At 46.7% G+C, this 12,985-nt stretch overlaps 1 protein-coding gene across 2 annotated transcripts in view; it reads left to right on the top strand.

Moving 5' to 3' along the window:
• RPS6KA5 (ribosomal protein S6 kinase A5) overlaps positions 1 to 12,985 on the top strand; it is a 1,757,411-nt gene that overhangs the window by 1,118,169 nt on the left and 626,257 nt on the right. The gene's annotated exons all lie outside the window — the stretch shown is intronic.

Consider the following 12,985-nt stretch of genomic DNA (forward strand, 5'->3'; position numbering starts at 1 on the left):
GAATCTGGAGGAAGACGGCGCGGTCGAGGATTTTCAAGAGGAAGGGGACAGTCGTGATGGGACGATAATTAGTAGGGATGCTGGGGTCAAGGGATGTTTTTTTTTTTTATTTAGAAGTGGGAGGTCCCATGCTTCTTTCAGACTCTTAGGGACTGTACTTTGTGAGAAGGAGTTATTGATGAGAGAGGTGATGAATGGGGCAAGTTCTGTGACACAGTCCTTGATGATTGGGGCAGGGCATATGTCGCCTTGACACCTTGACGGTTTTAAACTGAAGATTATTTTGATGACCTTGGTGGTGGAGACTGGCCTAAATTCAAAAGCTCTTGGTGAGGGGGGAAATCCGCCGAAACATTTGCGCTATTACCGCCGGCGGGATCTCCCCGCGGCGGTAAGAGCGCAAATTTTCCCCATTGAGCCCAATGGGGAATGGGCTCAATGGGGAATGAGGAATTACATTACCGCCAAACTCGTGATCCGGCGCTATTAGCGCTGGGGAGTTCGGCGGTAGGGCTAATACTGCCAGCGTTACCGCCAAAGTCATGATCCAGCCCTTAGCCTTTGCTATGGTCGCATTGGATGTGGCATTTATAGCTAGCAATATAGCTTGTTTGTATTTTTTAGTGGAGGAGATGAATAGATCCCTGTTGTTTTTCGATGGAGAGGCTTTCCAGATTGATTTAGCGGCACATTTATTTGGTCTGAGTTTCTTGAGGTCAGGTGTGAACCTGGAGTTCAGGTGAGCTGTTGTTTTGGTTTGCAGTGTTTACGTGGGTCAATTTTGTCGATGGCTTGGAGGATATTGATGTTGTAGATGTCTACCATGGCTGATGGGTTGGCATGGGGGTAGGTACCTTCAGTAATGGGGCCTAATAGAGGGAGTAGGTTTGTGCGTTTGATGTTACGCGTGTTGTTTGTAAGGGTAGCCGGGATTAAGTGTGGAGCAGTTTTGTGTTGGGTTTGTCTGGGGATAGTGAATGTGATGATGTTATGGTCTGACCAGGGGCAGGGCGAATTAGCAGTAATGCTGGTTGATACATTTAGGTCGGCAAGCCAGTCTAAGGTGCAGCCTTTGTCATGGCTAGTTTGATCAATGCGTTGAATAAATCCAAGAGCGGCCATTGTGTTTTGTATGGTCGTGGCATTGGGATCTGGACTGTCTGGAGGCCAAGATTGAAGTCGCCTAAAAAGATGATTCAAGTGGATGGTTTTGGGTTTTTTGAGAGGTGTAGAGTTATATCCTCGTCAAAGGTTTGTTTATAGTGGGCTTGGTGGTCTGTAAATAATGTGCATGGTGGTGGATGTGGTATTGGGGTAGGATAGTTTGATTGAGAGAAGTTCCCCTGAGGGGAAAGCTTGGCCATGTAATTCTCTGATGGAAAGGTTAGATTTAGCGATCAGGGCAACTCCACCTCCTTTGGTGGCGGGTCTATCTTTCCTGTAAATTGTAAATCCTTCTGGTATGGCTAATGAGAATGCAGGGCCTGCTGCTGGGTGCAGCCAGGTTTCTGTGACTGCTAGGAAGTCAAGATGGTTTGTAGTTATGAGGTCAGATATGCCAAAGGCATGTGCTTGGAGTGATCTAGCATTAATGAGACCGCCATTGATGGTGGTTTCATTGATAGTGGTAGTCCGAATGTATTTTGCTGTATTTGTGATGGGGAAGAGTGGTATGGCTCAATGCATCATTGGGCTCACTAGGATTGGTGAGAGTTGGAATGATGTTGGTAAGGCTCGGTATCAAATTAGGTTTAGATGCCATAGTAGGTTGTTGGTCCCATCTGCTGGGTTTGTGCTGCACATTTTGCTTGGGCTGTACGTTAGCTTGAGCAGGGCCAGGGAGCAGACAGTCATGACTTGACTGGATGGATTTGGATGACCTTTTCAAAGCAAAATGTTTGTCAAGGCACCCTTTCCCCAAAATTGTAAACTTTGGGAACAATAAATTATAAAATGAAAGTTATAAACAAAACAAAACACCACTGTTTTCAGTCCATTCATTTTCCCATAAAGAAAGTGGTTTCTGAACAGCCGTAGCGTGGAAACCGATGGGCAGATTTGGACCAAATAAGAAACATTTTGGGCACAAAGCATTGACTTAATTTCCTTAACTGGTTTGGGGTAAATCCATCCAGTAGTTTTTTTTAAATATTCAACAGACATGGGCGAGCTCCCTGTTCCTTAAAACATAAATAGCCGAGAGGATTTTTCAGAAATGAAAAGCCACCATTTGTTTGTTTTTTTGCTCTGAGAGAGTGATTCCCTCGATATTACTCGTAGAAGCTGCAAATGAAAAAATCTAAACGCTGTTTTGGGGGAGAAAAAGGGATGCCATCAAACTTTGTAATCATCTCCCCCACGGCATTACAGTCTAATAGTGTCCTCGACGGTGTCCAGTAAAAGGATCGACTGAAAAGGATTGAATGACAAAAGGGTCGAGTCAAAAGGATCGAAAACCAAACGGTCGATTATTTTTATTTTTTTGTAAATGTATATTTTTTTGGGTATTTCGTATAGGTAAAAAAAGTGGTTTTTACACCAAAAGCAGGGTTTTAGGGGGGGACTCCCCCAAAAAAAAATTCGACCCTTTCTTCGGTCCTTTTGACTCGACCCTTTTGTCATTCGATCCTTTTCATTCGAACCTTTGACCTATAACCGCCCTCAACATTAGAAAGAGATTCAAAAATTCTTCTTGCTTTGAACGACAGCGCATAGATGTCTTGGCCATAGGTGCCATATAAATGACAATAGCAGTCTCATCAAACTAGAGGTCAGGAGTGGGAAAGAAGGCACCATGGAAAGTTAGGGATTTGGGGGTGGGTTAGGGAGCCAGTTAAGGGAAGAACATTTTTGTTTCAAGTGAAGACTGCGTGAATCTCACAAGATTATAACTGCAGCATTGAAAGACACACTCAATGTGCGTCAGATGAAGCAATGAGTGATGGGGGTAAATGAGAGAGATGGGGAGGGAAAAAGCAATTGGGTGGAGTGAGGGGACCTGGACAAAAGAAGGGGACACATGTAGAGTGCCTGTGAGGTTGTGGAAGACTTTAATTCTGAGCCGTTTTTCCCGTTCTCGCAGAAATCTGTGATCCACCACTCTACCACAGGAATTTCTGTTATTGTAAATTATTACTGGGAAATTATTGCGGGAATAAGGAGTTAGGAACAAAAAGGTTTAACAGTTGCAGTGCCTACATCTGCTTGGCATGGGGAAATGGGTGTTTAGTAACAAATTAATGGTGTGACATGGCTAGTGCCCATGCTTATTGGGCCCAAAAGAAAGATATTGGTGCAACACGTACAGAGGCCACAGCCGAAGGTCATATCTAGTGAGACCTCAAACTATGCAACATGCTCAGCCGTGGCCACTGGCCATAACTAGTGGTCCCAAAAGAAAACTATTGGTACAGTATGTACAGTGGCCACGGCAGGAGACCATGGCTAGTTGGCCCTGACAAAACTAAGGTATAGCAAAACCCCTTGAAATTCAGTGAAAAACTATTTGCTGATAGAGCTAAGGTGGTCAGATTGAATGCAACAAAACCCCTGCATTTCAATCAAGTGCACCTCGGGGAAGAAAATGCACACAAACCAAACAGTGCTGGGGGTAATGGCCAGGAGAGGGCCAGGGAGGAGGAAAGTAATTATGGGGAGTATGTGGACCATGGAAAATGGTGGGATCACTTGGTGAGTACCTGTGAGGACAGGGAAGAATTGTGGATTTTCAAACATTATCTTGGGACTACAGGGGGAATCCAGTGGGCATGGGTAGTTCGATTCTGCTGTATGTGTAGTATTTTTCCATTATCGGGGGAATCCCGTGGGAATGAGGAGAGAGTGAAAAAAAGTCATTTTACACTGCAGTGATCACATCTCCTAGCCAGGGGGTAATGGGCCTCTGTGCTAAAGGTCATTGCTAGTGGGCCCCAAAGAAACCTATTGGTGCAACATGTACAGTAGCCACGGCCGAAAGCTAGTGGGCTCAAAAGAAACTTATTGGTGCAACCTGTTCATTGTCCACGCCCAAAGGCTTGGCAACTGGCCATGGCCATGCTAGTGGACCCCAAATAAGAAACCGATTGGTGCAACATGTACAGTGGCCAAATGTTATGGATTTCTACCGCACACCAATACCACTGTCATGGTCTCCAGGTGCGCTGGCGTATCTGAAAAGAAAGGGGGTCTGGGAGGGCTTAGTTAGTGGGATTGAGATACAAAAGATCAAGAGAGCTTTGATGTGCTGTTGGTAGCTTCAGTATGGAAAAAACAGGTCACTGTGTGCTGGTTTATTTGTTGGTGGGTGGTGTTTGGCGTGTAGGTGTTTATGTGGGGAATTATGTATGGTTGATTTAGTTAATTGTTGGGTGTTTTATGTGGTTTGTGGTGGTTTTAGATTTTGTTGCGGAAAAGGTATGGGTGTTTGTTCTGTGTTTGAGGGTGAATGAGCATTATATTGGAGAATTATTAGTAGGGTTAAAAGTAGAGGACCGTTTAATCGCAATTCAGCTAAATGTAATACATTGGCTACTGTGATGAATCCCAGGGTATCATCACTGCTTCCATAGGGCAAGCCCCTGCCCATGAGGGTGCTAACCGACAGTCCCCCTGGGAATGGTACTCAGCTGGAGGATCTTGTGATGAGGGATGACCCTTATGGGACCAGGGACGACTATCTGAAGAGAATGTGGTATCCCAGCCAATCACCTGATCCTAGACCCACATCCCTAACAACCCCTTCCCTAATCGGGTCATGAGTTATTGTCACCCTACCATTCACCTAGAAAGAGCTGGGGTGAGGACAGGAATTACCGAAGTGAAGATCCCTCTCACAGTACTGTGACAAAGAACTCCTTTGACTCCCAAGGGAACCACAAGATCAGTATTGTAATGAGGGAGACGTGCGGAAACATGATGATTGTCTGTAGGAACCACATTGAACAGTCTAGTGGCTATTGATTTCCTATTGGTCCAACAGTAGTTGAAGTAGAGGAGGGAAACAAGGAAGTGTTGTCAAACCCTCTCTCGAGGAACCAGGAGCAGGGACGCTTTGCTCTGCTGAGAAGGCGCTCTGGACTGGTTCGCCTGCCAGAGAGGAGAAACATTTGAAAGCCTGCAAAGTGCAAATAGCTGGGGAAACCTGAAGGATTCCTCAATGGAGGAGCCTAGAGCGTGGCGGACGCTCAACGGAGAGAACAGCACAGGGAGACCAGGACACAGGAAGGCGAGAAGCACAGTATCCAGGGGACATGCCTAGAGAACCGAAAGGCTCGCTGGGGAGAGCACCCACAGCACTGCAGGACCAGGCGGACAGGCTGAGAGAGAGACACCGAACAGAAACCCCAGACTCCCTGTGGCAAAAGGAAAAGAGACGGCCAGACAAAGAGACACAGGGAAGCGTGCGACCGACCGGAGGGCTGCAGCCAAGACCCTAAAGGTCTTTGGGTGGCTGAGTCTATGGTTGGGGGGTCCCCAGAGGGTACAAGGAGCCCTAAAATCAACAGTGCATTGACAGTGGGGAAAAGAGGGTAACCCCTATGGGGCATTAAGAGAAACATTATCAAGACACTATAACAAAGAGAATAGGGTCTGTGACCCTTAAAGGAAAAGAATATATAATGTAATAAGGATACATAATCTTCTTTGTGACAGTACTTTGAGGGAAGGCGACCCAGGGCTGTCAAATAATAGAGAAGGTGAAAAAAGAGTTACTCCTTTGAAATATGAAAACATACATGTACATATTTCATACTTGCATAGTACAATGTATTCTGCCCTTGTTACTTTAAATGTAACCCGCCTTAGTTACTTATGATACATAATTGATTTTTATTTTGTGCATATTAACCAAAGTTTGAATTCTTAGATTATATATTATCACAATCTACACGGCTCAGTCATTCTTTTTGAATGTGATAATTTTTTATAAAAAAACGTTTAGAAAAGAATGTGTTCATATAATTATATAAAAGTAAGGAGAATTGTACATTTTAATCTGAACATTGACTATTTTCATAATACTTACTATTTAACATGTTTCTACTTCTATTCTTATTTTCTTTTGCCACTACCTATACTTATTATGTTTGAAATACCTGAAATAGATTTACCAGAATCGGGTCTATTGTAATTGTCTAATGCAAGAAATTCAAACCACTTGTGTAATGTTACATACATTTATTTTAAAGTGTATACGTTGATAAGTACTACAAATGAATGCTCAACATGTAATCATATCATACTTCTGTATCAGTGCATTGTTCCTTGTCATCTTGTTATTAAGTGTAATAAAATAAAATATGTATCAAAAGATGTCAACAAAAATATTCTAACTTATTTAATCAGTAATGTCACACTGGATGTAATGATTGATCACATCAGTGATGTCATGTATGATGTAATTATTGATGTCACCAATGATCTTTGGTCATAGGCTGCACAACAGGGGGCGCATAGTTAAGGTGCACTTGCTGAATTTCAGCGATTTTGTTGCGTTAAATCAGATCACCATAACTCTTTCTTAACCCAGGTTTTTTTTTTTCTGGAAAAAATAAATAAAAATCTCTCTCTCTCTCTCTCTCTGGCCTCGGCCCTGCAAGTAGGGAGAGTGGGGGGTTGTACATACTCTACACTCTTGGTATATAGGTACACCTTATACATTTCCTACACTTAACAGCCCGCTGCCTCAAGGTGCATATGGAGGGTACCCCTTTTCAATTCTGCCCCAAGTGCAATCGCAAATACCCTTGGGTCGACAGGCACGCCACGTGCAATCTCTGCTTGCCGAGGGACCACCCGAAGCGGGTTTAAACCTAAGACACTTAAGGACCGTTCAACGAAGCGTTGGGCCCACCACGCCAGGCAGGCGGCCATGGCAGCGGAGGGCGCCTTCAGCGACGGCAGCGACGCCGTACTTTCGGACGGCGAGGGCATTACGGCGTCGAAAGACAGCCGAGCGCAAGTCCCCGACCTCGGAAGGTCGCCCGGCAGGGCGGCTATGGGGAAGACCCCCGGCGACACAAGCGCTTCACACACTACACACACTAAACACACAAAGTCCAACCGAGACTCGACGACGTCGAGTTCTCGGAAAGAGGCACAAACAGAACGGTCCGATTCGGTGTCCTCTGGGCGCTCTCGATCAAGATCGCCGCATGACTCCAGGCAATCATCCACTCTTGCCAAGAGTGCCTCGCTCCCTAGGCTAACAGAAGTTCGATCGTCGGAAGACGAAGACGACTTCCACCCCCAGGCCGCGCTCCAGGAGTCGGAGCCCACAGTCAAAATCAGCGAGGCCCCACGCTCGAAGGACAGGGACCCCACCCCCGATCCTCGACGCCAGGCGTCGAAAACCTCCGGAGCCACTAAAGGACAGGGAAAACATTTTTCCACTCACGTGGAGGGGGGAAAACAGCAGAAGAAGCAGCCTTTGCACTCTTCCACACCTGTGAAACACACCACTCCCCCTAAACAGACAGACAAAACCAGGTCTGCTGATAAATGTCATTCCCAGTTCTAGAAAATGGTCAAGTGAAGACATAGATAGGGTCATGTCAAGGATGTCTTCTTTGGCTGATTTTTATGATAAAAATCCAGAACATTTCCTCTCGTATGGTCCTCAAGGGGCAACACCCTCAGGCTCTAATGATCCTATCCCCCCGAGTAAAAAGCCCCGGTTTGAAACACCGATGAGGTCAGATCCCTTTGAGGTACAACCATACTCAAGACCATACTCACTGGATCAAGGAGAGGCTTCCTTTGGTGAGGACCAAGAATTTGGCATGGTAGAAGAGCAAACCGGGACGGGCTACTATGGGGATGATGAGGACCAGGAAGAGGGAGCGGAAGACCCGGAAACATACAGAGTAGATTCCCCGGTAGAGAACGAAGCCCCGGTTACCGACTCCCCGGTCGATAACCAACCCCTCCTAAACGAGGTTCTCGCACGCGCAGCAGAACATTTCCATATTGACACCCACGGTGTCCAGGAGGAGAGGGACTTCGCAGAAGAGTTAGTGGGAGAAAGGAGGCCTGTTGCCCAGACCATCCCTATCATTAAGTCCATTCAGCGAAGAATCGACCCGTCCCTGGTGAACCCGAACCTCACCAGAGCAGTCAATCCCAGGGTTGAAAAACTTTTCAGGGCGGCCCAGTCTGACCCTCTCTATATAAGAGGACATCTGAAGCCAGACTCCCTAGTTTTCACTAACACTCGTAAGAGGGCTGGAACACCCTTGTCATCGTCTGAAGCTCCTCCCGACAAGGAGAGCAAAAAACTATACAGTTTCGGCAAGAAAGTAGCCTCAACGTCCGCCCATCAAGCAAGGATTGCAAACTCCACCACCCTGTTGGCCAGCTACAACTGCCATCAGTGGGAAGAAATCGCGGCACTCATAGCCTCTGCTCCTGAACCTTTAAAGGGCCAGTTAGCTCGGATTTCCGCAGAGGGTAGAGCCGTGTCTGGTTGCATTTTGAAAGCAACCTTCGACGCCGCGGACAACGCAGGCAGATTGATAGCAGAAGGCACTGTCATCAAAAGACATGCGTGGTTACGGCAGTCTGGTTTTAAGGCATAAACCCAGGCATCATTGTTGGACAAACCAGTGGAAACCGATCTGTTGTTTGGTAAGGCGGTCGAAGACGCACTGAAGAATGCCAAGGACGAATACGAAACACTCAAGTCCCTTGGCCAGTTAACCAATAAACCCCCTAACCAGAGAGGGAATAGTAATTTTCGTCGCCCACGTGGCCAAAATTCCCAGAGAGGATGATCTAACTATTCCCAGGGGCAGGGTACACAGTGGAACAACAACCAACATTCTACCCAGGGTTACGGCAGGGGTAATAGGAGAGGTCGTGGTAAAAGAGGCAGACCCAGCAAGGGAGGCGGCACGCCTCCACCAAAGCAGTGCGGCTCAGTTCAAGGTCCCTTCTCAAGCAACCCCAGTAGGGGGACGCATTTCCAACTTCACCCAGGCTTGGGAAGGGATCACATCAGACAGATTGGTGCTGTCAACAGTATCCACAGGATATTGTATAGAACTACTGCAGCGTCCCCGGAACCATCCTCCACGACAAAGAGTACACTCTTTAGAACATCAGAAGATTCTCCTCGAGGAGATCGCCATCTGCTAGAAAAGGACGCGATAGAACTCGTCCCGGGACACCAGGTAAACAAGGGTATTTATCCAACTTACTTCCTTGTGCCAAAGAAAGATTTGACAATGCGCCCAGTATTGGATTTACGGCCTGCCAACAAGTATGTCAAGCCCCAAAAGTTTCGTATGACCACGCTACAAGAGGTAATCCCCCTCCTAAAAAAGGGGGATTACATGGCAACCTTGGATATGAAAGATGCTTATTTTCATATTTCCATGTTCCCAGCGCACAGAAAGTACTTGCGCTTCAAGGTGGACAGTCGACACTACCAATTCAAGGTACTGCCCTTCGGGATAGCTTCGGCACCAAGGGTATTCACCAAGGTACTGGCGGTGGCGGCTGCACACCTACGCAGGGAGGCAATCCCAGTGTACCCTTATCTGGACGACTGGCTCATAACGGGGGAAACCCCAGGAATTTGCAGGACAAACATTCAAAGGACTATCGACCTCCTCCACGAGTTAGGCTTCTCAATCAACGAGAAAAAGTCAAGCCTGGTGCCAAGCACCTCCAAACAGTTCCTAGGAGCAATCCTAGATACTCAAGAGGGGTTGACCTTTCCTTCAGAAGAAAGAATTCGGAATATACGACTGCAAATTCCGCATTATCAGTCCGGTCAACAAATAACGGTACGCAAAGCTATGCGTTTACTGGGCATGATGGCGTCATGTATTTACCTAGTCCCCAACGCGCGCCTGCGCATGTGTCCCATGCAGGAATGGTTGGCAAAACAGTGGTCTCAGGCAAGTGGTCAGTGGGACGATCTAGTGGTCGTTTCGCCAACACTGGTACAAAGCCTTCACTGGTGGACAAGAGAGAATCTCGCACAGGGGAAACACTTTTACGATCCCGAAGTACAGGCAGTAGTCACGACAGATGCATGTCTGACGGGGTGGGGAGCTCACCATCTCCACCACACAGCTCAGGGTCTCTGGTCTCACTCAGTGGCCAAGAACCACATCAACCTGCTAGAGCTTCTGGCAGTATTCAGAGCGCTTCAGGCGTTCGAGCCCCACCTATTAAACCTGTCAGTGCAAATCCGGACGGACAGCACAACAGCCATGTTCTACCTGAACAAGCAAGCAAGGAGGGACTCGCTCGCCAAATCTGTCCAAGCTTGCCCAGAAAATCTGGATATGGGCACTCAGACGGAACATCTTCCTGTCATCACAACATGTTCTAGGGGAGCTCAATTCCCTAGCGGATGCTCTGAGCAGAGACTCCCTCCCAGAGGAACACGAATGGGTTCTACACAGAGAGGGCGTAGAACATATCTTCTCTCAGTGGGGTTTCCCCACTATAGACTTATTCGCCACAAGCGAAAACAGACAATGCCCAGGATTTGCATCCAGGTTCCCCCAACCAGACTCCCAGGGGGAACGCCCTTTGGATGAACTGGTCAGGGATGTTTGCGTACGCTTTTCCACCAACTCCTCTCATCAGGAAAGTGGTGAACAAGATGAACAGAGAGTCGATGACGCTCGTCCTAGTTGCTCCCATGTCGGCAAGACAACCGTGGTACCCACACCTACGCAGGATGGCGGTGTGCGAGCCCATCAAACCTCCAGCCTGGTACAACCTACTGTCCCAGCACCAAGGTCAAACAGTGCACCAGCAACCCAACTCAATGAACCTGGCAGCATGGCTCCTGAGGTCATAGAGTTTGGACATCTCAATTTGCCACAGAGGTGTATGGACATCCTAAAGGAATCTAGGAAACCAAACACAAGGCACTGTTACTTTGACAAGTGGAAGAGGTTCGTTATCTGGTGCCAGAGTAGACAAATCAACCCGGTTGATTGCACTCCTTCCACTATTGTTACATACATGCTCCACCTGCTAGATGCAGGATTGGTTTTTAACTCGCTGAAAGTACACCTGGCAGCCCTGTCGGCTTACACCACTTCCCATAGCAAGGTTTCGTGGTGGAAAGTACCAGTAGTTAAAGCCTTCATGGAAGGAGTAAAGAGACTTCACCCTCCTATTTCAAACCCACCACCAGGGTGGGACCTTAATGTGGTGCTAGCCAAGCTCATGGGCCCCCCTTTCAAACCCATGCATAAAAGCAGTCTCAAACACCTGACTTATAAAACTGCCTTCTTAGTAGCTATTACTTCTATAAGAAGGGTCAGTGAAATTCAGGCTCTGTCAGTGCAGGATCCCTTCTTTACTGTCCATAAAGACAAACTGGTTTTACGCACACACACCCTAGGTTCTCACCTAAATTTATATCTAAATTCCATGTAAACCAGTCCATCGAGCTTCCGGCTTTCTTCCAGGACCCGCAAAGCTCGGCTGAGGTGAAACTACACACCCTAGATGTGGTAGGGCGGTCCTCTACTATGTAAATAAAACCAGACCGCTAAGAAAGACAGATCAACTGTTTGTCTCCGTAGCTACAGGCAGAGAGGGGGATCACGTCTCTAAAGGTGCCATCTCGAAGTGGATTATTAACTGTATCCAGCTGTGTTACTCACTCTCTGAAAGAACTCTGCCTTTCACGCCAAGAGCCCACTCTACTAGAGGCATTGGGGCCACTCTGGCTTTCATTGCAAATGTATCCCTTGACACCATTTGCAAAGCAGCTACTTGGAGCTCTATTCACACTTTTACTCAGCATTACTGCATTGACACCCATTCCAAGGCAGATACACAAGTGGGACAAGCGGTTCTAAGACACTTATTTGCTCATGACCCTTCTCACATCCCACCTCCTTCTTCAGGTATTGCTCGCTAATCTATGCACAGCATGTGATCTAAGCAGATTCCACAAGCCTCAGAAGGGATACATTACTCACCGTAATCGTATTTCTGATGCTTGTGTCTGCTTAGATTCACATGCGACCCACCCTTCCTCCCCTCTGAGAGAAGGCGCATGATTGCTTGTAGTCTTACCTTTCTGTCTATCTGCTTGGATTATCTGTACTCGCGCTACTCCTCATGCTACCTCATGTCAGAAAAAATACAATCTGAGGATCCTAGACGCGTGAGGGATCTTGGGTACAGTGGACGTCACACTAGGGATAGTATTACTGGCACGCCCTGTGTCGACGCCCATTTTCGAGTTTCGAAAAACAAACTGTAATACTCTGCAGCTTCCACTAGATGTCGGCCTATGCACAGCATGTGAATCTAAGCAGATACAAGCATCAGAAATACGATTACGGTGAGTAATGTATCATACTCAGTTGAGTGTGAAACGCGGTGTGTGCAGGCCGTTCTGACAGGCGTCCTGCCTCTGTTTTTGCTGCTGTTCCAGCCATACTTTGTATTTTTTTGTTTATTTTAAACAATTTCTTTGTGCAACATTAAATAATTTTTTGTGACCTTTCTAGTGTTGTGCGCTGTGCTTTTTCCGTTTGGAAATTGGGCATTCACTGTTCTAATTGACTGCGGAGAGTGCGGTTCATTTTCCTCTTTTTGTTGATATATAGATATATATATATATATATATATATATATATATATATATATATGAGAGAGAGAGAGACTGAGCGAGACCCTTCGCTAGTCGGGTGCTGGCTGTCTTTTTTTTAGGAGGCAGATGGTTTCCCTGCACGCATTTCAGTTATATCACCCCTAAATGCTGCACTCACCTGCTCTTGCCTAAAACCGCAGTGAGTGCTACAGGGACAGGCTGAAGGCCAATTTTACCTGTTCTCGCAGCAATCTGCGACCCACCACTCTACCGCAGGAATTTGTTATTGGAGATGGAAATGATTACTGTGAAATAATCATGGGAAGAAAGAGTTAGGAACAAAACGGTTTAACATCTGCACTGCCTACATCTACTGGGCAGGGGGCAATGGGTGTTTGGTAACAAATT

The sequence above is a fragment of the Ambystoma mexicanum genome, chromosome 14, assembly GCF_040938575.1.
Source record: "Ambystoma mexicanum isolate Mex_15411 chromosome 14, UKY_AmexF1_1, whole genome shotgun sequence".
Lineage (NCBI taxonomy): Eukaryota > Metazoa > Chordata > Amphibia > Caudata > Ambystomatidae > Ambystoma > Ambystoma mexicanum.